Below are 25044 nucleotides of genomic sequence, written 5' to 3'. Positions count from 1 at the left end.
TAAAAAAATGCTTTTGGTTTGAGACAAGAGATCACAGCAAGAGGTACAAAGATTTTACTTCAGTTGTGAGGCAAAAAACCCCTACATTGTTTTGCCCCTTCAGCCTCTGCTCCTCCTTTTTTGCCATTTATTTCAGGCATTTATCTTTGGTAACTGTATTTATTAATCAGTTAAGTGATACACTATCCTCATGAAAGTAAACCACAATCTTCCTCATAAAATGTCAGGAGTAGACAAAAATTAAGCACTGCCTTTCCCCTTTTACAAAGTATAGGCTGGTTAAGGGCCTATGAAAAACTAATTTACAAAACAGGGTCTCAAAAACCCTCAACCCTGATATGTAAAGGAAGGACCAGGATGCAGTATCACACTGGGTACTGCAACAAAATGAGAATGTCAAGAATACACATATACACAAGCAAAGGAACATGCATGCACAACACCAACATAGATGCCTCAAAAATATGCAATTTTGAGAGATTTTTTTACCTTTTCAAAAAACGGATTTGATACACAGCCACCACACAATTTCTAAGCTCCAGATGTGTTTTAGCACAGCTCTGTCAGATATAACGAAAGCAAAAGATAATCATACTGACTCTGTAGATGACAAAATTTTGCAGCAAAATTTTGTTCAGGTTGAGGGAATTCTCAGGAACCAGAAACAATGTGAGCAAAGCTGCTGTTACAGTTTAAAAAAAATAGGGCCATAATTTGTAATCAATGTGCAGTGCAAAACATATGTAGACTCCACAGTGAAATAAGAAGTATTATTTGCTCCTTACAAAACATATCTACAATTTCAGGGCACACAGATACTGGGGATGAGGACCTTAAGAATCATAGTGTGAGACTTTATACCAGACATCCTCTAAGAAATAGAAAATTATCTGAAAACAGGTTTGAGGGAAATGCAAAGCTTTCATTTTTCTTTAGATTATCTGTCAATTGTAAACTTATATCTGGCTTAGGAAGAATTTTCTTTTAAAACTCAAATGCAGCAGTCAGGCTGCATGTCTGTACAGGAATGGTTCTGAAGGAAAAGGTAGAAATACTGGAAAACATAACTTATTTGTTGCAGTGTTACTTCCCATGCTCTACTTACTGGTGTTTAATTATTTTAGAGTTGGGATTTTTTTAAATTCTTTAGAGAAAATGAGAATCAGGATGCATGTACTCTTAGTGCTACATGTGACTACACACCTCAGAGAAACTGCAGCATTCTCATACTCACACATGCACTGTAAACTGAGTTAATCACCTGAAAGGCAGCTGCAGACCATCCTGTCTCCATGCCCAGTGGTGAAGGAGCCAGGACAGAAACAAGTGAAGCAGTAGCCATTTTTTTTGTTTTCTTTTTTAAAAGCCGTATTTTTTTAAAAAATAAAGCAGAGAATATCAGTGTGATAACATATGTGAAGTAAGTTGCTACATTTTATTTTCCTCAGCTTCTAACAGTTCTGCAAGGCTAAATAACTGAGCACATGATTCCATGCCTAAAGAAGGTTTATGGATATAGATTGAAGAGAAATCCCTACAATGGCGGCAGTACACTGACATTGGTTTTTTAACTTAAATTACATTGCTCTTTGAAAGACACTAGAAGAAATTCACTAGGGGGAAGTAATTTGCTACTGGGAAAGATCTATTCTAAAAATGAACAGACTGCCTAAACTGCTAAAACTCCTGTTAAAACCCCCAGATTTACCAAGCAATCTACCTGAAAATCACAGGTATTTGAAAGGGTAATTATATTTAGCCTATTGCTGATAATAAAGTCACAGTTCTTCTGCCTGCTTCCTTCTTCCACCTGAGGTAGAATAACAATTAGGAACTATGCCCAAATGACCCACAATAATTTGCTCAATTTAGGACTTCACAGATTTTTTTTTTTAACAGTAAAATTGCATGAGCTTAAGTAAAACTAATAAATTCATCGTCTACAAGCTAAAAATTACTGTAAATCAAAGTAAAAGGGCATGTAATGATTACATCATTAACTATGCTGCTGCAATAGTGACTACAAAGACTGGACAAACTCCTCTGCAAGAAGTTACGTGCTTAAGGTCAAAATGAGAATGTGGCTATGAACGATGTGCTCTTCCATATTTTTCCTCTAAATCAAAATAATGAAAAATAAAATCAAAAAAAGCAAGTAACTTAAAAATGTTTTAGAAATACACTCTTGCAGGTTCCATTTTTACAGCTCAATAACCAGTTCAAACCAAACGAGGCCACGTTTTGCAGAACCAGCCACCTAAAATAAACATGCAAAAAGGACAGGAAAGTTCAGAAATTACTGCTGCAGCAGTGTATGAATAGAACAGCAAGTGACAGCTTTGGAAGTCTGCTTTCCAAACAGCAGAATCTGCCCTCAATTCTCCCAGGATAGAGCCTGTAGTTAAATCAAAACTTGTGTGAATATAGGGTCTAATCCACACTGAAAGCTTATAGATGTGGGCACACTCTTCTGCCATGATAGACCGTACTTCAGAAATACTTTAACTTGTAACACTAACAGCTCTTAAACTGTTATCTGTTTTTCTTCTCACACCTAATCTACAATAATTTGGGAACACTGCAAGGAATTGTACAATTTTAAAAGGACAAGTAATACTGAATGGTAGGATAAAGAAACATTTCGTGAAAACTTTACAAGGACAGTCGAACATCAGAATGCAAAATAAAGTTACTCAGCATTTTTTATTGGACTCAGCCGTCACCTGCAAGTGCACCACAGTGGTGTTAAAACTGTAAAGGCCAAAAGATAAGAACAGCAACAATCTCTTAATAAAAAGTTCTTGATACTGGGAATGACAATCATGATAGTATTCAGGCTCAAAGTTGTTCAACCAGACTGACTGTGAGTTGGTTCTTGTTAAGAGCTGAGGAAAAAGCTCTAAGCCCAAAAATACATTCACTTTTTCTCAAGAATTTAATTTAATAAAAGCATAAGGTATTCTGTAATTTTAACAGTTTGCATTACCAAGTCATTTCAGGAAACCCTCTCTTGCCTATATCTGTCCAGACAATGGACAAAGGATTTACGTGTAGTTGTAAAACAATGATCCTTCTGCACACAGACAACACATAAATCTTCAGATAAAGGCTCACAGATCTGACTTCACTTCTCCAGGAGACGCCTTTCAGCACTTCCTCAGTGTCAGCTGCTCCAGAACAACACCTCCGTGTTCACTGCAGGAAGACCTCTCCAGCAGGCTGGCTGCCAGCCCCTCGGGCTCAGCTCCACGTCCTGCTGCCCAGCACATCCACCGGCTTTCCGCAGGGTGAGACCTCCACACCTCTCTCCCACACTGGGTCCCAGGAATTTGGGAAGAGCACTGTAAGCGTGAGTAGTGCCTGAGCAGGTGCACAATGAAGAGCACAGGCAGCTCCAGGCACAGGTAGCCAGGCACAGCCTGCCTGGGGTGCGCTCTGAAGGCACTGAAGGCACAGGAAGGGATGCTCGGCTCACGGCCCTCCGCAGTGCCCACAAAGTCTTGTCATTATATCTCTAGCCACACAGTAAGGTTAGAGCACTACAGATAACAGCAGCCTTATCAGCACAACCAGCGAGCTTTAGCAGAAAAGTGGAGATGCCACCTTTGAACATAAAAAGCTGAGTGCTTTTGAAGGACCTACTGCTCATATTATGGATTCTTTGCCCCCTTAAATTACAATATGAGGGGAGAGAAATTGCTGTAGTAGAGAACTATAACATGAAGGCGTCCAATTCAGACTCTCATTTTATACTTAAGATTAAAAAAATATTCTCCTAAGAAACAGTATCATTGCATTTCCTGGAGATGGGTACAATTACTGAATGTACACTTACATCAAAACAAAGCCTGGAGTTTAAGTCACTTGCCAAAATATTACACTCTCTCCAAAATCAAAGGAGTTCTTTTTAAGTAAAACCGAGTATCACTGGCAGGGCCTGACAGTCAATAGGCTGATTAAGAAAGGAGGTTCTTTGTAACCACACTGTAGAACAGTCTGTGAAAAAAACAGGCTAAAGATAACCTTGAATATTGTGAGAAAGAGTCTAGCAAAACAGAATAAACTGTGCTTTTATGAGGATTTTTTTTTCTCCCTTCCTTCAGAAGGAAGAAACTGCAGACCAGAGTCACACAACTTATACAATACCCTAAACCCAAAGTCACACCACCTGCCTTCAAAGTTGCCAATGGGTCTGGCTGAGTACAATCTTACTTTTCAGTAATGCTCATGAACTGTCATTCAGATAAAAAAATAAATTTAAAAATATGGACAAGTGGGTGTAATATTCAGGCAGCATGTGCTACACATACACAGTGGTGAAAGGGAACTCAGCTGTCGATAAGGCACTATTAACATCTATAAAAACTTTACAACTGTGTTTATAAAAATATCTTTTCCCATTGCTACAAAAAGAGCAGTGGTATAACATTTTTACACAAAGGTTATTTTCAGCATGCTAAAGCATTGTTAAAGCTCTGGACAAACAATGCATCACTGAAAATGGCTTGTAGCTTTCAGTAAATAATTTAGTGTGTGGGTGCAACCAAAAACTGTATGGCAGTACTATGGCAAACAGAGACTGAAGTTACTTGCAAGCCTGTAGTCACATTTCTGTGAGAGATTGAAACTAAGCTGGGAAATCAAAACAGAGATCTGAAACACACACAAGTGACAAGATGAATGTGATGTCAGCTACCATATGCAAGAATCATAGAATGGAATTTGTACATCAGTTATGAAAACAGGAAAGCTATAGTTGAATCTACTTAGATTTAAAATGGACCCCATTCATCTGTAAGAACAGGCTATAAGGATAGCTTGAAATTTCTCAACTGTAACAGAAGTAAAAGCTTGAATTAAACCTAGAAGAAAACATCTAAATTTTTTTAATTATTAATTTTTTAGCCAACTTAAAATCAGGATTGCATCCTAAAGCCATTAAGCTCTGAGGTTAATTCAGTAAATTAGAAAGACAACAAAATAGAAATTTTCCAAGAATTAGTATTCATCTCGCAACAGAAAAATTCTGGCTTTGGTTCTCTTAAAGGAGAACTCCAAAACACTGTCGTGATTTCATTAATTCTGTATGAGTTCATTAATTCTCCCAGCCCTTCTATTTCTATAAAATACATATAAAATGTATACCACGCATATATCAAGTAACCTCAAAACCAGGTAAGTGCTGGAAGGATTTCTCCAGTTTTGTGTGAACCCCATGACCCTCCATCTATCTTGCATATAATGTAGTTACATTGCTATTGTAATCAAAAAGTATGTTGCACTCACTTAACAGTTTTTTACTTTAAAAACCCTAAAATAGAACAACTTCAGAATACATGAAGATGTAGGATTACATACCCCCCTTTCTGCAAGTTCCTTATGAAGCTTGAAAACCTGTACATTTTCCTTTTGGAATTTAAATATTTTCTTTGCTTGCTCTTACTTTCAACATAAAACTACCAACTATGCTAGAAGATTCTGTAGGTGGTTAAAAAAATTAAGTGATTATGACTTTAGAGATGATTAACCTAAGATTTAACGTGAGATGTGAACTTTTATTCTGTTTTCCCCTTTCCACCTCAGTCTGCTTTGATAAGGATACAACAATTCTGCCACTTTAATTAAAACAGTGAGAACTACTAATGCACATCTGACTCATGCAAAACAGAGAATATACCAGACTAGAAATTTTATTTAAAAAATGTAAAGAGCTGGACGAGTTCAAAAACATTTCTGAGAGTAGGAAGGGAACATTTCAGAACACCTTCATAACTTCTGTATGTTATAATAAGGTACAAATTTATTTCTTCTTTATTCTGTACACAGCATGTCCAAGTGAATAATCATTAGAGAGAGAATAGTTATGGCCTTTAGTGTAGCACCTGAAATGGCTTCAACAACTTACTGTTCACCATTTCAAATCAGTCTTCACAATGAAAGACTAATACACAAATATTTTCTAGAAAAAGAACACCAAAGTGATTTTTACTACCTACTATTGATCACTTCCAAACCCACACATATTAACTTCTTATCTACAAACATGAGACTTTAATCAGGGATCTGTGCTGACCAAGGTCTTTAAAAACATAGCATGCATTTGCAGCTCTCAATACTTCGTGTATTGAGTATCTCAATCACTTTGCATATGTGATTTAACCTATCTTCTACAATTTTAATATAAAACAGCACAACTGTTATTCTATCTGTAGAGGTACAATAATCAACAGTTGCAAATTCTTACCTTCAAAAACATTTTTTCTTACCTGACATGTTCAGACATTATCAGTGCCAAGTGCAGTCCACTGTTCAGTAAGAAAAAGTCTAGATTTACTCATGCCATTTACAGATTATAACTTTTTTCCAAAATAAAACTTATCCTGAGAATCCATGTAGCTACTTTGAGTTCTGATAACAGAACAGTTACACTGAGTCACATCAAAGTTCCATCTACTTTGTCCATTATCCTACTCTGGACAGTGGCTGAAAGTGGACACCTTGGTAAGGGTACAGGAATGATCAAAACAACAGCCAAACACTGACCCACTCTGCAACAATTTGCTATAGGGGCCACAGAAAAAATCTTTATCAGTCTTCAGTGAAGTATTTTTCTACAAACTTGCTCAGTCACTCCTTGAACTGATAAAAGTTTAACATTCTGTGTCAAGAACATGTACACACTTAACTGCCTATACCTGAAGAATTAATTTCCTGTTTGTTCAAAAATTGCATGCAAGCTTCCTCTGTGGGAAGAAATAGAAAAAAAAAATATTTGCTTTTTTCATTTTGCTCACCATTTAATATTTTACATGTAATTTCTCTCAATCATTTTATTCTTTCTGAGATGAAAACCATATTTAAGGTACGAGATGGTGCTTATTCACTATTTCCTTTCCTGACAGTTTCTAACATCATCCTTACAGTCCTTTTACAGCACTGAGCTGTGACTTCTGTGGACCCAGCATTCCTTGAACACTGATAATAACTGCACTAGATCCCATCAGTAGGTGTCAACGGTTTTCACCCCATGAGCTTCATTTCACATTTCTTACACCTTTATGCACATTATTTCCCTCTTGTAGCATTTTTTCTGAAATTTTTTCAGCAATCCTCCAATTTTACTATCCAGACCATACCAGTATGACTATGGTCAAACTCCCTGCTTCAATTTTTTCACCTGCCTCCTCTCTAGCTAAATCTACAAAAAGCCCCCAAAGCAAAACCAATCAGAGAACTTTTCTTTCTTACAGGTTAAATGCAGTGAACAGAAGAGTCACCAGTGAAACAGCTGACGCAAGACAGGACACAGAACAAACACCACCAGAAGAAGGAATCAACACCTTCCCTTCCTTCCCATTTTTGATGGCAGGAACTAATCTCCCCTCTTCCTTTCCTGGGGCTGAGAGTGGATCTGTGGCTCAGTCACACATATGAGGTCAACCCAAACTCAGTGCTGCTGTCACAGAGGCAGTTTGTTCCTCTCTCTCACAGCCATGGGCACACAGCCCTGTCCTCTGCACCAGCTCCAGCACTCCTTTATTCATGTCTTTTGGAAGTTGTTCTAACAGGCTGAAACATAACAGGCCAGTTGCAAAGTAAGTGCAAATGCAGGCATAACCTGATGTGCACAGAGGATGGATAAGTTATTTCAATGGTAATGAGCTCTTGGATTTGCTGTTATTCAGTGTATCTTTTGAGTGATATTTATCAGAATTATCACTTTAAAATATGTACAATTCACTTGCATCCAGCTTGATCCTTCCAGTGAAAAGGACTTCTGCTTCTTTCCAGGCACTTGCTCTGCCTGTGTTTGTTTTCACACCACTATGCCATGTAGCTCCCTAATCCAGACAAAAATCTGCTCCCATTCTCTGTGGCAATTTTCAGGCTCATCAAACCTTCATCCAACTGATTACATCAAAAGCACCAGTGCCAGCACTAAAGATAAACAGAAGAAACCAGTGCTGGGTATAAGGCAAGACTTTAATCACAGGCTTAAGCCTACTGTGAAACTGTGGCCTTGTGTTTTTTCAATATGAAATGTCTTCTCTGTGAAATTTTACACAGAGCCTTAAGAACAATGCAGTAACACATACAGTACAAATGGCTTAAAGGGTAAATACACATAGTTCATTATGGACTCACAAAGAACAGAACTCAGGTGAGCTGGGTGATCACCTTAACCTTTCTCCAGCCAATGATACTGAAATAAATATATACACACACACATAAATCTTCTAGTACTCCTGGTCTGTGCAGTATGACCTTGTATTGAAAATCATTAGCACTCTATGTAGATTTCAGCATCATCTTAACTAAGTTTTATTGACCTGATTAATTCAACATTCTGTGTTGTAAATTATGATAAAGAAACACAGCATTTTTGAACAGATACTGCTTTGAACAATGTTGAGAGTACATACATGAGTGAATATTTGATAATGACAGGTATTGCATTTGAGCTGAAACATTTACTAGAGGTAAAGTAAAACTTTACTTAAAGTAAAAATTACATTTTACTATATTAACAGGGTTCCTTTGCCAGGAGTTGCCTTTCGTCTCAGAATGAAACCCAATCATGCAATATTTTTAGTCACTGTTACTTGAAGGTCCCTCCTTTTAAACTGCTTCAGAGAGAGCAAATGCCATCACCCTAAGTCACCTTGTCAAAAGCTCAGTGACTTGCACATATTCTTCTACTTCCATAAAGAGCTATCAACAAGGCAGCCCTGTCTCCTGGGGTTACTAAAACTTAGATCAAATGTCCTTTCATACAAGCATGATCTAGCTATATTCTGTTCTAACTTTAAAGTTTAAACACCTTTCCTGCAACAAAAACATAACAATTCGGACACAGTGAACTTGAAAGCATTATTATGGTCTGTAACAGCTACTTCCATATTTCAAATGAGTCTTTGACAGTTCTTAGATCTCCAGCTTCTGGCTGACATACTCAAATCATTGAAATGGGCAAAAACATGTAAGGTAATTCTCTAGGGTATTTTGGTGGGGTTTTCTCTTAAAACTCAGAAATTTTTTTCTTGAAAGTCTTACTGTTGAACTAGAGTTAAAATTTAGAAAAATATTTCATTCCAAGACTGGTCTAAAAAAGCCATTATATTGATTACAGATCACAACACCTTTTCTCATTCAACAAATAACTGTTTTTTGCCATGCATGATACATTCAGGAGGATGTTACACTGAACATATCATATTACTTCATATGAATTCTAACAGGACTGCCAATGTCTTGCTTTAGCAATATTCTCCTTTTTAGAAATACAGAGGTGATGCATCTCATGTGCTAGACATGTAATCTTTGTGTGTCAAAATGTCACATATTTCTTTTTTAAATATCAATGAATACATTGCCAAAACTATCAAACAGAAAAAGAATGCCTTAAAAGTCTAACACTGCTGCCATTAAGAACTGCTGAGACAAGAAATCAAACACCTTATACCACACAGATTGATTGTGGCTGTTGATCTGTGAATTAGGAGATGCTGGATTAATTAATGCTGAAAAGAAACAGTAAAAATGGAAAACATAAAAATGCAAGGATAGCAGTTGTCCTTGACACTTCTTGAGAGAAGCAATAAAATGTCATGCTCGTTGTTCTTATCAGACAACAAGGATCCAGAAGAAAAACCCCATGAAGTCTCAACTTTCATCCCCCAAAATTGGAAGGAACTGGGTGATAAGGCTCTACAAGACCAAATGAGCCTGTTTTGTAGGTGAGCTCTTTTGCCACATCAGCCTTCAAGGAGTGGCTGACTTTGCAATTCCTGAGTGGGAACCATGTACTCAAGAACATTTCATAGTTTTTCTTACTGCTGTTTCATTTTAATGTACCTTGAACCTAAAATACCCACGCAGTATGTTAAGGTGAAGATCACACTATCTAATAATTAAGATGAAAGAAACGTCTGCCTACATAGCAGGTAGACATTGAAGGATTACTAAATAACTCAGTTAGGTGGAACTATGCATGAACTTTATTAGGCATTTGATTATTCAATATGCTGAAAGACATTCCATATTCTTACTTAATACAAATGAGCTTCCACCTAGATCATCATATTCTTTTATGCCAGAATTTCTGTTAAAACTTGAAATTTCAATTGCAACATTTTCTTTTAACTAATGCTATAATGTTTGCCAACTGCAGCTATAATGGCAAGGACTACAAGAAAAAAGTGCACAAAATAATGGTGAAGCGCTAAGGCTGCCCTAGAATAGCAACAAGAGAATCCAGGTGAAGTTTTAAAACCTAAACATGAATGTTATTCTCCCATCCAGCATTCAGGCTCTGGCACTTACCCGATTCCTCAGTGAACTAACTCAGCTCATTGTGGTGGAAAACCTTTTGGGGCAAAGGGGACTTGAGGAAGGCTGTAGCTAGTGAGGAATGCTGGACCACTCATTTGGGCTGTAAAACACTGAGGCTGCAGCGAGCCCTTCCCGCAGAACCACGCACCAGAGGTATTAATCCCCTGTAGTTCAGTGGGAAGCATAAGGAATCTGGGTAAGCCTGTCATGTCACCAGCACCAAAATCCTGTTACAGGATTTGCCAACCGGAAATCCAGCAACTATCCACCTCCAAGACAGCTGGGACAGTGTAAGATATCACCAGCTCTCTAGGTACTTGTTTCTGTGCAGGAAATCAACCTTCCTGTAGGAAAGCAAACAGAACAGGGAACTAATACTATACCCATAATTCATTTCTCATTAATCCCAGTACTACCAGATACTAATTCCCTAACAAGCCAACATAGATCCAAGGAGGGCAGCAGCACTGCCACAGTAACCAAGCAATCCTCACATTCACAAGTATGGCTCGGTTTGGGTGTGCACGCACACAGTGAGCTCCTGCCAAAAGCTACAGAACAACTGCTGTTTCCTGCTGTAACACCAAAAAATTCCAAGAGAGCACAAGCTTCATCAAAAAGTAAATCAAAGTATGTTAAACCCACTAAAAAATTATCACAACCATGTCTTAGCTCCTCACTGATCCATAACTGCACAACACAACACGGAGAAATAAAAACGACAGTAAAAATGGTCACAAGAATGATCAAAATGGCCTAGAAGTTAAAGCAGTATGAATACAACAGCATTCAATAACCAAACACAGACCTTGTGCTTTGACTGTCACAGGCTGGCATCATTTCAGCCACAGCACAATCAGATCCTGAGGGACAGTAATGACTTTTGGTGCTCTGCTTAAAACCCTAAGGACTATCCAAATAAATAGTTATTGATGAGTCCTGGAGGGAGACAGATCAAGCTTTCCTCAGGCAAGGATGTTCTAACCATCAGCCTGCTAAAAGTAAGCTAGAAACAAGAGTATTAGATGGCGATAGATACCTTCAATCAATGTGGGCATAAATTAATGCTGCTCCTTGAAACCAGAGTTTTGCCCACTTCAGTCAGTATCTGTTTCTTTCAGCTAATGCTTTAATGTTTGCAAACTGCAAGTGTAACAACAGTGGAAACAAGATAAGGAGTCACCAAAACAATGCTGAGGTATTAGGACTGACTTAAAACAAGAACAAGAGAAGACCAGGTGAATTTTTAAATTTTGTTTAAAAAAAAAGCAGGAGTTACTAAACTAAGCTAAACACATATATATTGTGCCTTTACATTTCAAAAAATTTCTCAAAACTGAAATACCATTCTTTCTTAAAAAAAAAAAACTGAGGGAAAAAATCCTTCTATTCAGACAATATACATACCATGTCTCTCCATACTTGCTTGGAAGAAACACATATATGCATCTTTCATACTAAGAATCCCAGTCTTTAATAAAAATCAAATTACTTGAAAGAAAAGTTTTAAACAGACAAACCACAGTCATACAATTAAAGACATGCTAGTAATGTCCTGTGAATAAAATACTCCATGTTTATATTGTTAATGAACCTAATTACACTACAACACCACCATCATATTAATTACGTTTATGGATTCCAGCTCAACAAGAGCCCAGATTGTCCTAAAGTATGCAGATACAACCACTTGCAGCTGACTGAAACTTAAAAAGAAAAAAGAAACCCTGAGCAGTGCACAATATGACCTATGCAAACCACTGTATATTCAACACATTTTGGAAAAATTAAACTAGTCATGTCAGCAACACTGGAACAGTAATTACTAATATCTAGATCTATTTGCCAAATTTAACTGGCAGGAAGCTCATAAAACTAAAACCTATACTACAAAATAAAATATTTATTGCAATAGTATGATGACTCAAAGCATTTGACACTGACCCACACAATATCCTTCTGTTTAAACTAGACATGAATTTGACAGATGGATCACTTGTGGATAAAGAACAGGCTGGATGGATGCACTCAAAGGGTTGTGATCAACAGCTCCATGTCCAAGAGGAGAGCAGTGAGGGTTGGGGTTCCTCAGGGGTCGGTGCTGTTTAACACCTCTGTCAGTGACAGGGATGGAGCCCACCCTCGGCACGTTTGCCAATAACACTGAGCTGTGTGGAGCTGTCCCACTGGAGGGAAGGGATCCAGAGGGACCATGAGAGGCTCGAGGTGGGTCTGTGAGAACCTCATGGTTCAACATAGCTGAGTGCAAGGTGCTGCACAATCTCAAGGTAATCTGAAGCACATATATGACTGGGTAGAGCATCGATTGAGAGGAGCCCTGAAGAGAAGGATTTGGGGGTGCTGGTGAATGAGAAGCTCAACACAAGTCATCAATGTGTGCCTGCAGCTCAGAAAGCCTATTGTTGCCTGGGCTGCATCCAAAGCAGCACAGCCAGCAAGTCGAGGCGCTTCTCCCCCCCCTACTCCACGTCCACCTCGAGTACTGTGTCCAGATCTGGGACCCCCACCTAAGGATATAGATCTGCTGGAAGGAGTCCACAGTAGGCCACCAGCATGATCAGAGGGCTGGAAGAGCCCCTCTGCTAAGCAGACAGGCTGAGAGTTGTTGTTCAGCCTGGAGAAGAGAAAGCTCTGGCAACACCTTAGAGACCCTTCCAGTAGCTAAAGGGAGCTGAAGACAAACTTTTTACAAGGACAGAGAGTGACAGGACAAGGAGGAATGGCTTAAAACTGAAAGAGGGCAGGTTTAATGAGTATGCTAAAGCACTGCAACAAATTTTTCAGAGAAGCTGTACCCCAAACCTGGAAGTGTTCAAGGCCATGTTGGATGGGGCTTTGAGCAACCTGGTCTCAAGTGGAAAGTGTCCTTGCCCATTATAGAGAGGTTGGAACTAGATGGTCTTGAAGGTCCCTCCCATCCAAAAGCATTTTATGATTCCATGAAGCATTACTCTCCCTTACATTTCAGTTTTCTCCTTTGTAAAATAAACTGTGCATTTCATGGTTTCTAGTAATTTGCATTGAAGTCTAATCAACATAAAAAATAAGATGACTTACAAACTCTCAACTTTACATCTTCCTACCTAGTTAATGATTCAATCCCAACAAATCACCTCCACTGACATTTTGCTGACATCACCCACACCACTACAAAACAGCAATTTAAATCCTCCAATCTGGCACAAGGAAACCAATCTGTATTTCACCAAAGTTCTAACAGTTCCACGAAATAACATTTTAATTAAAAGCAGACTTTTGCATTGCTATGGAATTATGGGATTGAATGCTAACAGCGGCAACAAACATGCCAAAATATAATTAGAAAGAAACTTGAAAACTCCCCATCTTCTATTTTAAATTACAAAACTCTGATTTTCAGCTCTGGAGGATTTACTTTAAAAAGCATTAAATTACTTGGGAACAAAAGACAAAATTAGATGTATCATGCTCATGGCTTTGGGACAAAAGGTCAACTATGCTCTTAACCAATTCCACCTGCAAAATAGTGCGCAAATAAATAGCAGTTGCCTGTAATGCCTCATATTTGCTGCACTTCCCGGAATCATAGAATAACAGATTTTTTTGATTTGGAAGGGACACTAAAGCTCATCTAGTTCAAATCCCCTGCCATTGGTGAGGACACCTCTGACTGGGGAGGGGATTGCTCTGCACCCAGTTCAGCCTGGCCTTGAACACCTCCAAAGAAGAGCCATGAGGATGGTGAAGGGTCTGGAGGGGAAGCCACATGAGGAGCCACTTGGTTTGGTCACCCTGGAGTAAACTGAGGGGAGAACTCACTGCAGTCTTCAACTTCCCCATGAAGGAAAACAGAGGGGCAGGTACTGATCTCTTCACTCTTGTGACCACTGACAGGACTAGAGGGAATGGCCTGAAGTTGTGTTGGAGGAGGTTTAGGCTGGCCATCAGGAAAAGATTCTTCAGTCAGACGGTGGTCAGGCAGTGGAACAGGCTCTCCAGGGAAGTGGTCATGGCACCAGCCTGACAGAGTTCAAGAAGTGTTTGGACAATGCTCTCAGGCACATGGGGTGACTCTTGGGGTGTCCTGTGCAGGACCAGGAGATGGACTCAATGATCCTGATGGGTCCCTTCCAACTCAGCATTATCTAAGATTCTATGATAATACATTCCTCCTCCAAAGAATTAAATTACTCACAAGAATCCATTTACAGATGGCAGTATGCACAATACAAATCACCAAGGTTTAGATTTCAATAAAAATAGCTGTAGCCCACTAATTATTATAATGTGCCTATCCTTAAAAAACACAATGCTATGTATTTTACAAGTAAACCCTTGTGCACCAGCATCTAAAGTATCTCTTAAGCATGGAAAGGAAAAAAAGGTTATCAGGAGGAAACAACATGGATTCAACAAGAGGAAATAATGTGTGACCAATCTGATACCCTCCTAACGATGACATGCCTGGCTTGGGATGGTAACTCAACCAAAGGAGTGGCAAGAAGAACAAAGGCTGGAGTGAGAGCTAAAGGGAAAGCTCTACAATAAATCTCCCACTGTATTATTTCCATATAGAACCCCACTGCAATTCAATCTCAGATTATTTTTTGCAAGCAATAGTACACACATGAACTACTAGTTGTGAACAAAAAAACAAAGTCTTAGAAGTAGTTTAGAGAACCAAGAAGTTGTTAGTCTCAGAAGCTTTCAAGAGTTAAGATAGTTTTTTTTCAGCTGACTCATACAGGTTTAGAACAATGGAGCAGGGTGATGAAGCACCACATGAAAACCTAGTGAAGTTTTCTAGAGAAGAAAAGCAACATTTAGAAGGGGGAATAAAAGCTACAACCAAAACCCAGGATGGTCTTAATCAAAACACTCTTGCCGTAAAGAAATCCAGTGGAAACCTGGCAGAAGCCTTGAAAGACAGATCTTAAAGCAGCTCACACCTGTCCAAGGGAATGATCTGACAAGAACTATTTGCAGTAAAGGGCAAGAGTCCTCAGATACCATACAGAATGAGCTGGGAACAAACTGCACTGTCCAGAAAGTTAATAAAGGTATTGTAGTACACATAAAGATTTTTTTTTTTTTAAGTTGTATTTTAGGTATAGAATTTTTATCCTACAAATTTTGCATCTGTGATTGAACTACTCTCTAAGCATTCAGTATTTGGCTGCAGTCAAGGCTGAGACTTGGGCTGAATACCCTCCTTTCAGTCTCAGTAAAAAAGGAACATTAGGTCTTTTACACAACAGCTGAAAAAGCAGGAAAAAAAAACAGCAAAAAAATGCTGTGCCTGTGATTCCAGGAGAGAGTTGCGTGGGGTTTTTTGGGTGTTGTTTTTTGAATTTTAAGGGGGTTTTTTTTAGTACAGTACTTGCTAGACAGGCAGACTTGAAAACATCAGCAAAATAGCTGCTTGTTGCACTTTGTTTCTACTCTGCTCAAGCAAACGAGCTCTGTTTACATGTTTTGTGTAAATAAACAGCACTGCACATATATACACAAACACTCACAACCTTCAAATCATATATTTCTCTTCCTGAGAAGAACAACTTGGCAAAGTCGCAAGTATTAGCTATCTCCTGGGCGCCGAGAGTAGAAGTAATACATGCCAGGTTTTCTGAATACTGATGTCAGATAGCCAGATATTGACTAACACACATTGTGGCTCTGTGTCTTTTGCCTGCTCAGCTACCTTGTGAAGGAATTGAGCAGTATCTCGATGTGTGTAGCTCAGATTAACAACTGGCCTTCCAGTCTACCTCGGAGACATAGCCTTGTTTAGAATGAGAGTAATATGATTCTTCACGCCTTTTTTAAACTGGTACTTTTTGACCACTATTACCAGACATTACCATTTTCTGGACCAGACCACAGAGAAGTAGGATGTGAGACAGTTTATGCTCCAGAGGTGTTTACCATTATTATGCATCCCTATCTTACCTCAAATGGATTTTGCAACAAGCACAGATTCCAGTTCAGCAGAGTAAGGAGCATTGCTTGGTTTTGGTCATGTTTGAGCTTTGCCTTCATTAGATGGATGAGCCTGACACATCCAGCAGTGTACATCTGAAGCACAGAGAATGCATCTAACACATGGTAAGACTATACATCACTCTTCCTTTCCAGAAACATAGGTCTAAAACTAAATAGGAGTTATGCAGTAGACAAAGCTCTATAATATCAAATCTCCAGAAGACAGAAAAGTAGTAGCAAAGCACTTGTGCATTTCATATTCTCAGCTAGTTTCAATCTCTTGGGTGTCCATATCAGACAGCCAAAAATGCAAACAGACCTAGATCCAGTTTTGACAGGTGCTACTAGGTCCCTGCAAGACCAGTGTTAGGTTATCTGATTGAAAGCTAACCATAATAGAAACAGATCCAGCAAGGATCAGAAGCAAAACAACAGGCCAACCCTAACATCCTCAACAGCAAAAATGGAGCATGTGAGTCAGCTACTCCTACAACTGTATTCCCCCAGTGTGAAACTTACCAAGATGAGTCAAAACTCTTCCCAAAAAATACCTTGAAAACTAAAGGTTATTGCCTTAGAGGGTATGGGACTTATTAGGGATGCAGGGAGAAAGAACATTTTGGAATTGTGTAAAACTTATCACAATACTGTGAGAATAAACAAGATGCTATGAAATGTTCAGAGGAAGGTATTAGGCATAGAGGAAGACCGATATAAAAGTGGGTAAGGGAGAAATAAGGGAAAATAGCAAGGAAAAAGGATAAATGAGGCAGGTCTAGTACAAATGAGCTTCTGGTCCATGCACTTGTCTGACTAAATCCTGCCCTTGATCATGACAGTCTGTCCTATATTGTCATTAAACCCTATACCTGTCTTCTTTGTGGATGCACTTGCTATTTTGAGTGTATATGTGTGAACTTAAGCCAATTTCAAGTCAGACTGGCCAGCAAGTAATTAAGGCCCAAGTGTCAGCAACTGAAGTGAGAACATGAACCTCGAGGGCTCATGCATTTAGGGGCTAGAAACTACTTAGAGCATTTAAAACTGGCTGGGAGAGCACACAGAGCTTTGTGTGTGAGTTTCTGTGAAAATTCCACCAGTGGACTTCCCCTGTGAGGAGCTGGAAAAGAGGAAAAGAACGAGGCTGTCCATGCAGTTCTTGCCCCAATGCTCTGTGTGTGTGTGTTTATGTGGGTGCCAATAAGAGCCCTGGTTTGAGTCTCTGCTGCCCTGCACAGCCAGCTGTGGATGCATTTTCTGCACGTGAGCGTGTGCATGCAAACACACCTCAGGGGAACCCACGCTCCTCACTGCCTGGCCCTGGGGACACAGCAGTCCTGCACTCACCTCTTCAGCTACAGGAGATACTGCCCCTGGGACACAGAGCCCTCCATGTTTGGCTACCTCTAACAACTGGCATGGCTAGAAGGACACATACCTTTAACAAGTTTCTTAGCAAAGCTATCAGTAACACTCTGAAGGTGAAGCATCTAAATCTGCCTTAGATTTGAGTTTGGGGTAGTCTTTAAGACTTTTAGTCGCAGACTGTTTAAGCTGTCCTGGCATCCATTGGAACACACTCCAAGCAGTTTTGTTAAGGCATTTTTTAAAGCACTGAGTATTTAAATGATAGTAAAAAAATGTATTGGCATTCTCGGACACTGTCCTGCTTCAACTGGATGACTCCTGGTTCTTTTAATAGCCCTTGAAATTCCTATGTGCTAAACACATTTGAAAAGAATCTTGACCAGTTCTTTCCTATATGTTTTCTTTCCAAGCCAAGATTCATTTAACAGAAAAATAACATAAATAAAGCAGACATACAGGTGAAACAAAGTACATATAAATTAAACTCCAGGAACATATTCAATAAGATTGCCTTGAAGAAACCTGTGAAGACATTTCCATAAAGAACAACACCACTTTTAAGTATTAATGGTCTACACAAAAAAACCCATGTATTCACTGGCAGAATACTGCAGTTGGGGTACCCAAGGAACAGGGTCTAAGCTAATTGATTGCATCAGTAATCCATTCACAAATATCAAGAGTTCTTGAGAGAAGAGGTAGAGTTTCTCCTTGATCACCAATAATGTCTTTGTAAGTTCATTCTTTTACTTCTGTTGTGGAACATAAGCATTCTGAGGATGGCTGTATCTCTCTTTATTTGGCTTTCTAGACTAATACTCTGAAATATTAATTACCTGGAAAGGAGCCAAGTGAGATTTGTACGTCCATGAAGACTCTTTGTACTCTTATTTATAACAGAATGAAAGGTTTTAATTGATAAAAGTGTGCTTCAGAATCACTATGGTTGATGATATTTTCCATACCTTAGGGAAGTCTTGGTCCAAAGCTGTATTAGTCCTCTTGGAAGCTGGCACTTCTCATAGCTTAGACACCAAGCAGCAGTGGAAATTCCTGATTCTTGTCACATATGAAACAGGAGCTGTCAGAAAGGCTTTACACTGTCATACTGGCAATGATAAAGCACCACTCAGAAGAAACCACCACACGTGGTCTCCTAAGGGTAAGGTAATCCTTTTATAGAAGGATTCATAAAGAGCAGAGCTAACTCCAAACATCTTCCATTCTAGTTCATGGCATGAAATAAACAGAGGTGGATAGTGTCTGGTATGTGGGCATAGCAGGAACTGAATGCTTCTGTGGACAGAGGCTGCAGCTGCTGAAGACAATAATGAGAATCTGTAAGTCCTGATAGTGGATACAGAATAACAGAAGAGCTGTCCACTGAAACCCTCAGAAATTTCAAACCACCTTTCCAACTCCACAAAAAAAAATTGCTGGATATTTTCTGACACAGCAGTTGCAAGAGAAAACAATGCTGTCTCTTTATAGTAGTATTAATGACAAAAATAATACTCCCAGGTTCTGCCAGAACTAGTAAAAGTTAAGCTTTGACAATGCAGGACAAATGTAGTTTAATAGGAGTTTCTGCTGCAATTATATGATCTTCTCTGCCCCCAGGAAAGACACACACTATTGCCATACACAGCAGTACTGAGCAACAGAAGTAAGGATGAGCCCTTGCCTTCTCAGAAAGGCTGTGACCATCCCAGTAGGTTCAGGGCATAGGAAGTTGCTTCATGAAAACAAGGCACTGAATTCTTAAAAGGTTTCATGTTACCCCGATGACATTTTACCAAATAAGAAGCAGGTTCAAGAAATCCTCCTTTCCATGGAATTAGGCTGCGCAAAGTTTGAGGAAAAGAAGTCTTGAAGATTAACCAGCCCAACACTAGAATACAAATATTTCACAAGTTCTCTCAAGAGAAGAAAATACAGTTTTTTAGTAAATGCAGGTATCGCCAATTTATGGCTATTTGTTATATTAGCAGATATCAAGACAAAATTAGGACACTTTTATTAATACAGAGAGGTTATTTAAAGTGCCTTTATTAAACACAATGGTCAAAATTTCATACAAACAAAACATCTACATGAGATGTGGTTCTGGTTTTGAACACTGTCCAGTCAGGAAAAAGAAGCAATCAACCAGCCTGACTGACCTAAAACCATAACCAGACAATAAAAACTCTGTAGATATATTTGGTGAAGAACACAGGCAGAGCTTGGAGCTGCACACATTTCTTTGGCAATTGAAGCTTTAAAGACTAAAAAGAGAGGAAGAGAATGAAGCAGAAAAAAAGGAAATCACAGTTCACTGTCCATCTAGTCACAAATATCAGCATGAGTTTGGCAGACAGCCTAGATAAGATCTGTTTTTAAGGTAACGGTGACTGTTTAGATTTTGTCAGAGATCACCCAAGACTAAAGGTGAGTTTTGAAGAAAATACAGAAGTACCTAAGGCAGATACTGGTTCAGGTGTGTAAAATTGCTGAAGAAAGAATGAATAAACACCTTCTGGTCACAACATCCTTTGGACAGAAAAGGTATTTTTCAGTCCACTGGAAAGTTTAGATATCCTCCAAACTGTATGTTAGGATTCACATAAGGTCAAAACCTGAGAGATGGCACAATTTCCTGATAATATAACACAAAATATGCAACAAAATGGAATGCTTAAATTTGCATGCATTTGCTTAATATGTTCCTAGCATCCCTCAGTAACTATATCAATACTGGATCAATGAAAATATATGTATCACAACAAAGTAAAATCACTGAATTACATGAATGTGTAAACATTTTATTATTGATTTGTAAGTATGTAATATGAATATGCATATAATATGAAGACACAGAAAAACACAGATTAGTTTATCCTGTAATACACTACAGCAACAACAGAAATGCAAACTTTGGGCACAGGTACACATCCTTTTATGCAATCTATCAGGCAACATTCCTTTACCATCCACCTAGGGGCTGGAGTGGACATTTTAGCAAAGGCATAACCAAGACAATGATTAGGCAAAATGTTTCAAGTCATGAAACAGACTCAATTGTAATACAAAAGGCTTTGCTTAAAATGACCCATCATTTTATTCCCAGACATTTTACCCTGGGATGGAACTGGAATACCTTAGAAAGTATATTGTGCAAGTCATGGTTTTCCAATCTTTTACATACGTTTTGTTTTAGCCTTTAAATAGCTGTGTTCAAACCACCACTGGACTGCTTGAGTTAGTTTCCAGTGAATAGTTCTTGTACAGGAAAACCTCATACAACGCCCCAGAACTTTCCATCTCTCCCTTCCACAAAATTCTCTCATTTTAGTTCCAACAGGAACTGACAAAATCTGAGATCTGAGTTTTCAGAAAGCATATTAGAAATTTCCCTGTAATAAATATCTCACAAATACTTGCATGACGAAAAGTTGCTAATCATTAAAAAAAAAAAGAAAAAAATTAAGTAGTGCACAGGCCATCTGAGTAGCAGGGATACAAATGACGTATTCAACTTGTAATTTTTTTACCTATAGCAGAAATTCCAGACAGAATAAACCGAGCAGAAAATTTATTTATAGAGATAAACTGAGTCTATACCTGGAAACCAAAATACACTTAAAATTCTTAATCTTTTCAAAGCCTACTGATAAAGTGATAGAGGCACTGCCAGCTCAAAAAAAAAAAAAAAAAAAGAGTACTGTGTCCCCTAAAAATATCACCTCAACATGCTCCACAAGTGGCTGCTTCTGTATAAGCTACTTCCATTTTTTTCCTACACAAGGACAATGGTATGTTGCAACATTCCTTGCCTCCACATCCCTTTCATATTTCACTTAAAAGCCTCACATGCTAAAACAAGTGAGACTGTGGAACCTTTAATATGAAAACCACACAAAACACAGGATTTATTTTCATCCACAACTGGTAATCTAAAATTAAGCATCTAGTCTAAGAGAGCTATACAGGTACACTGTTACCCAACAGAGTTGGTGGTGAAATAAAGTGTTTCCCTGGACAAACAGCTTAGGGCTCACACTAAACAAGGATGATTTTCTTTCTACTTCTGAGATAAAATACAACAAATAGAATGAGCTTGTAATTTTGGGAAAAAAAAAGAGGAGCGAAATATATATTGGTCACTCTTACCATATATTAAACAAATCAGAAAAGTTATAGTTGTATGACCACCAAAACTAGATTTGAACTGTCCTGAAACAGAAGATGTACAAAATTTCTTTTATCCTATAAAAAAGAAACACTAGAAAAAAAGCAGAGAGTTAAAGAAAATACAGTATTTTGAAAATGTGTTTAAAAGTTACTGGACCTGATGAAATAGTTTCATTCTGACAACTATTTTTTTTTCAGAGTTAGTTACATAAATAATGGAGTCATTATCTCATAATGCCCTATTATCTAAAAATTATTCCAAACCATTTATCTGACACACAGCAATACCAGCTTATACATCATGTTGTTAGCTGATGGTTCTACTTTTAAACATTACTTCTATATTTATTACAAGTTACACTTCCTTACACTACCTTAAAAGTAGTACAACCACAACCAAATTAAAAAAAGAAATATACACATACAAAAATAGAATAAAAAAATTCACTGATGTTCCAAAACCTGAAGGAATCTTTCAACATCGTAACTTGTTTCACAATGCCTTCTCTAACAACTAGCATTAGGTCTCTCAGAAAAGGAAGCAGACAGTACTCAGCCTCCATCTTTCTCCTTCCTTCTCATTACTTCAGGTTTCTTCCTCCTTTACTTTATCCCTGAATGTCTCCTTGGCATGACCTGATGAAGAAACTATGTAAAAGCAGTGAGAAATACATTAATTTGCTCTGCAAAGATAAATTATAAAGATAGAGGGGTATACATACCCCAAGGCTCAAAAAAACCCAACAAAAAGCCAAACCAAAACCACTATTATTCCTTAAAACTTGCCTGCACCACCTGACACCAAATACTTCTACACAGATTAACACAAACCTGTTATTTGCACATATCTTCCCTTTACTGTTATTTATTAAACCCCCCAAAATGATGATAATTGAATTATATACCTACCAGCTACCTACTTTAAGGCCGTTCATGATTGGCTGCTATTAATTTTTTCAAAAAACACTGAAGCAGAAACTCATTTCAAAGAAATATGCATATGCAGCATTTCTAGAAAGAGGGAAAAAGAGGTCAAACACTTGAGACTGATCAGCCTTGCTAATAACCTTTATGAGAAAATGCTCCATGGTAAAACTGGATTGCTGACATAATTTAGAATCCAAAATCAGAGCTGAAAAAATAACAAGTTCTTTGTCCTAAAATGTGAAAAAAATAAAAGTACTACATACATTAGGTTTGAAGTCTTAAGAGTATCAAGTCATCCAGGTGAAAGAATTAACTTTTCTCAAAAAGAAACAGAAACTTGCCAAGAGTTCCACACCCCTACAAGGGAGGGGGGGGGGAAATCTGTGCAGCTCAAAGCATTCACTATACTGTAGATGAGAAGAGTGCATAACTCATATACCAGAACTGAAAAGTATTTTTACTTTCCTGGAGGGCTCCTAAAGGACCATCCCTCCTCCATCTGGGCGCTGCTACCTGCTTCCTCAGGACATTTGCAAGACTTGGAGCATTAACCTCATGCAGCCCCCAGGGAAACAAAAAGAACATGGAGGTACATGGTAGTTTAATTACTACTCATTAGATAACGAAACCAGGTGAGTGTCACATTGTAAGCACACTGTAGGAAAACATTTCCATGGTCTCCTTCAGGCTCAGGCATGCAAACAAATCAATTCAGCAACAGGAGCCACAGTGGGTTACCTGATCCACCGCCCAGCCCATGTGCACCCTCCATCCGCAGTTACCTGGGTTACCTTATCAACAAGGAACCAGGACTTTGGCCCAGGCCAGTATTAACTACTTGGAAATTTAGGACATAGAGACTCTGCTTGATTGTTTCTGCTAATGAAATATCCCATAGCATGCCAAAACACAGGTATCTTAATCTCATCACCTAAATTCTTCAACTTCAGTTTTTCTAGGGAGAAGGTAAGTGGAAAGGAAGGATGAATCTATGAAAAATGTCCCAGGTTTGTATTAATTTACTTTTCAAGGCTGCCAATGTCTTTAAACATCTCAGAGGTTCCTCAACAAAAAGGTTCAACTTTCTTGCTAATGTCTCCTAAAAGGTTCTTTAATTCATAACAAGCAACTATCCTAAGAGAACACTGCAGGATTTCTAAAATGCTGAGCCTCCATAACAGCCAAACCATCCATTATATCCCAGCTTTCTTCTCATCAGTAAGATGTGACAGCATGTTGAACTTGCCAAATGAGCAGGAAAACCTACAAGCACTAAACTGTCTTGTAAAAACAAAGAGCAGCCAAAGAAGGAGGCAAGTAATGGGCTTCTCTCTCATTCCTTCTCTATTCCCATTTCATCAGTCTCTGTAAATGCACAGAGCACCTCCTCTCCCCTCCCCTCTGGCTATGCAAGCGCTGTCTAGCAGCCTCTGCTAGCGTGGAAAACAAGAAACAAGCCATGGACTCTTTCAGATCTTCCACACAGCATTCCCACACAGAGAACTCAAGCTTCACAACAAGTCCAACCACTAGGAGCAAGCCTAAAGACCAGCAATAAATAAATATGCAAGAATTAATTCCTTTTCTGTGTTTTTCAAGAACAGGCATATTCTCATGTCTGAATGGCATAAATACACATTGCAATTCTTCTACAGAGCAGATTAGGCCAGTTTAACAGTTCAGACACTCAATATTATAATTATTTCTTTTTTAAAAATCTTATATATTCATTTTCAAAGAGCCTTGAAAGGAACTGGCAGCTAATAGGATAGACAGCACTGTTTCATAACGGCTTGCAAAAAAATTCAGTCTATTTTTAGGTAGGTGAAAAGAATGTGGTTTTTTAAAAAAAAAAAAATCCTATGAAATAAAGATGTTTTCATTTATAACTGACCATGCAGCTGATATGTCAAACCAATCTCCAGGTGAACAGTACCATATATTCAAATCGTCAAAACAAATCTGTGTGCATATACAACAGCCACATTTCAATCTTTATTGCGTGATAAAACATCATGCTGTTAAAAAAAAAATCTTACTTTTTAATGAATGACATTCAAATGAATCTCAGACAAATCCATCTTTTTCTAGCTGTGTTATAAGCCTTTAAAAGGACCTCTTCATCTAGGACTACCATTAGTTCAACCAGGAGCAAGTTCTGCTCAAAACCAGACTGATCAGATGTCGGGGTCTGCATAACATACATTTTGATAAAATAAATATCTGCATTATATACCAAATTCCCACACAGCAATTCCAACG

The 25044-nt window shown here is 38.4% G+C and overlaps 1 protein-coding gene across 4 annotated transcripts in view; it reads right to left on the bottom strand.

Moving 5' to 3' along the window:
• SRPK2 (SRSF protein kinase 2) overlaps window positions 1-25044 on the bottom strand; it is a 126863-nt gene that overhangs the window by 59774 nt on the left and 42045 nt on the right. The window lies entirely within an intron of this gene.

The sequence above is a fragment of the Vidua chalybeata genome, chromosome 5, assembly GCF_026979565.1.
Source record: "Vidua chalybeata isolate OUT-0048 chromosome 5, bVidCha1 merged haplotype, whole genome shotgun sequence".
Classification (NCBI taxonomy): Eukaryota; Metazoa; Chordata; class Aves; order Passeriformes; family Viduidae; genus Vidua; species Vidua chalybeata.
The sequence above is the reverse complement of the archived record's forward strand: the minus strand, read 5'-3'. Positions and strand labels throughout refer to the sequence as shown.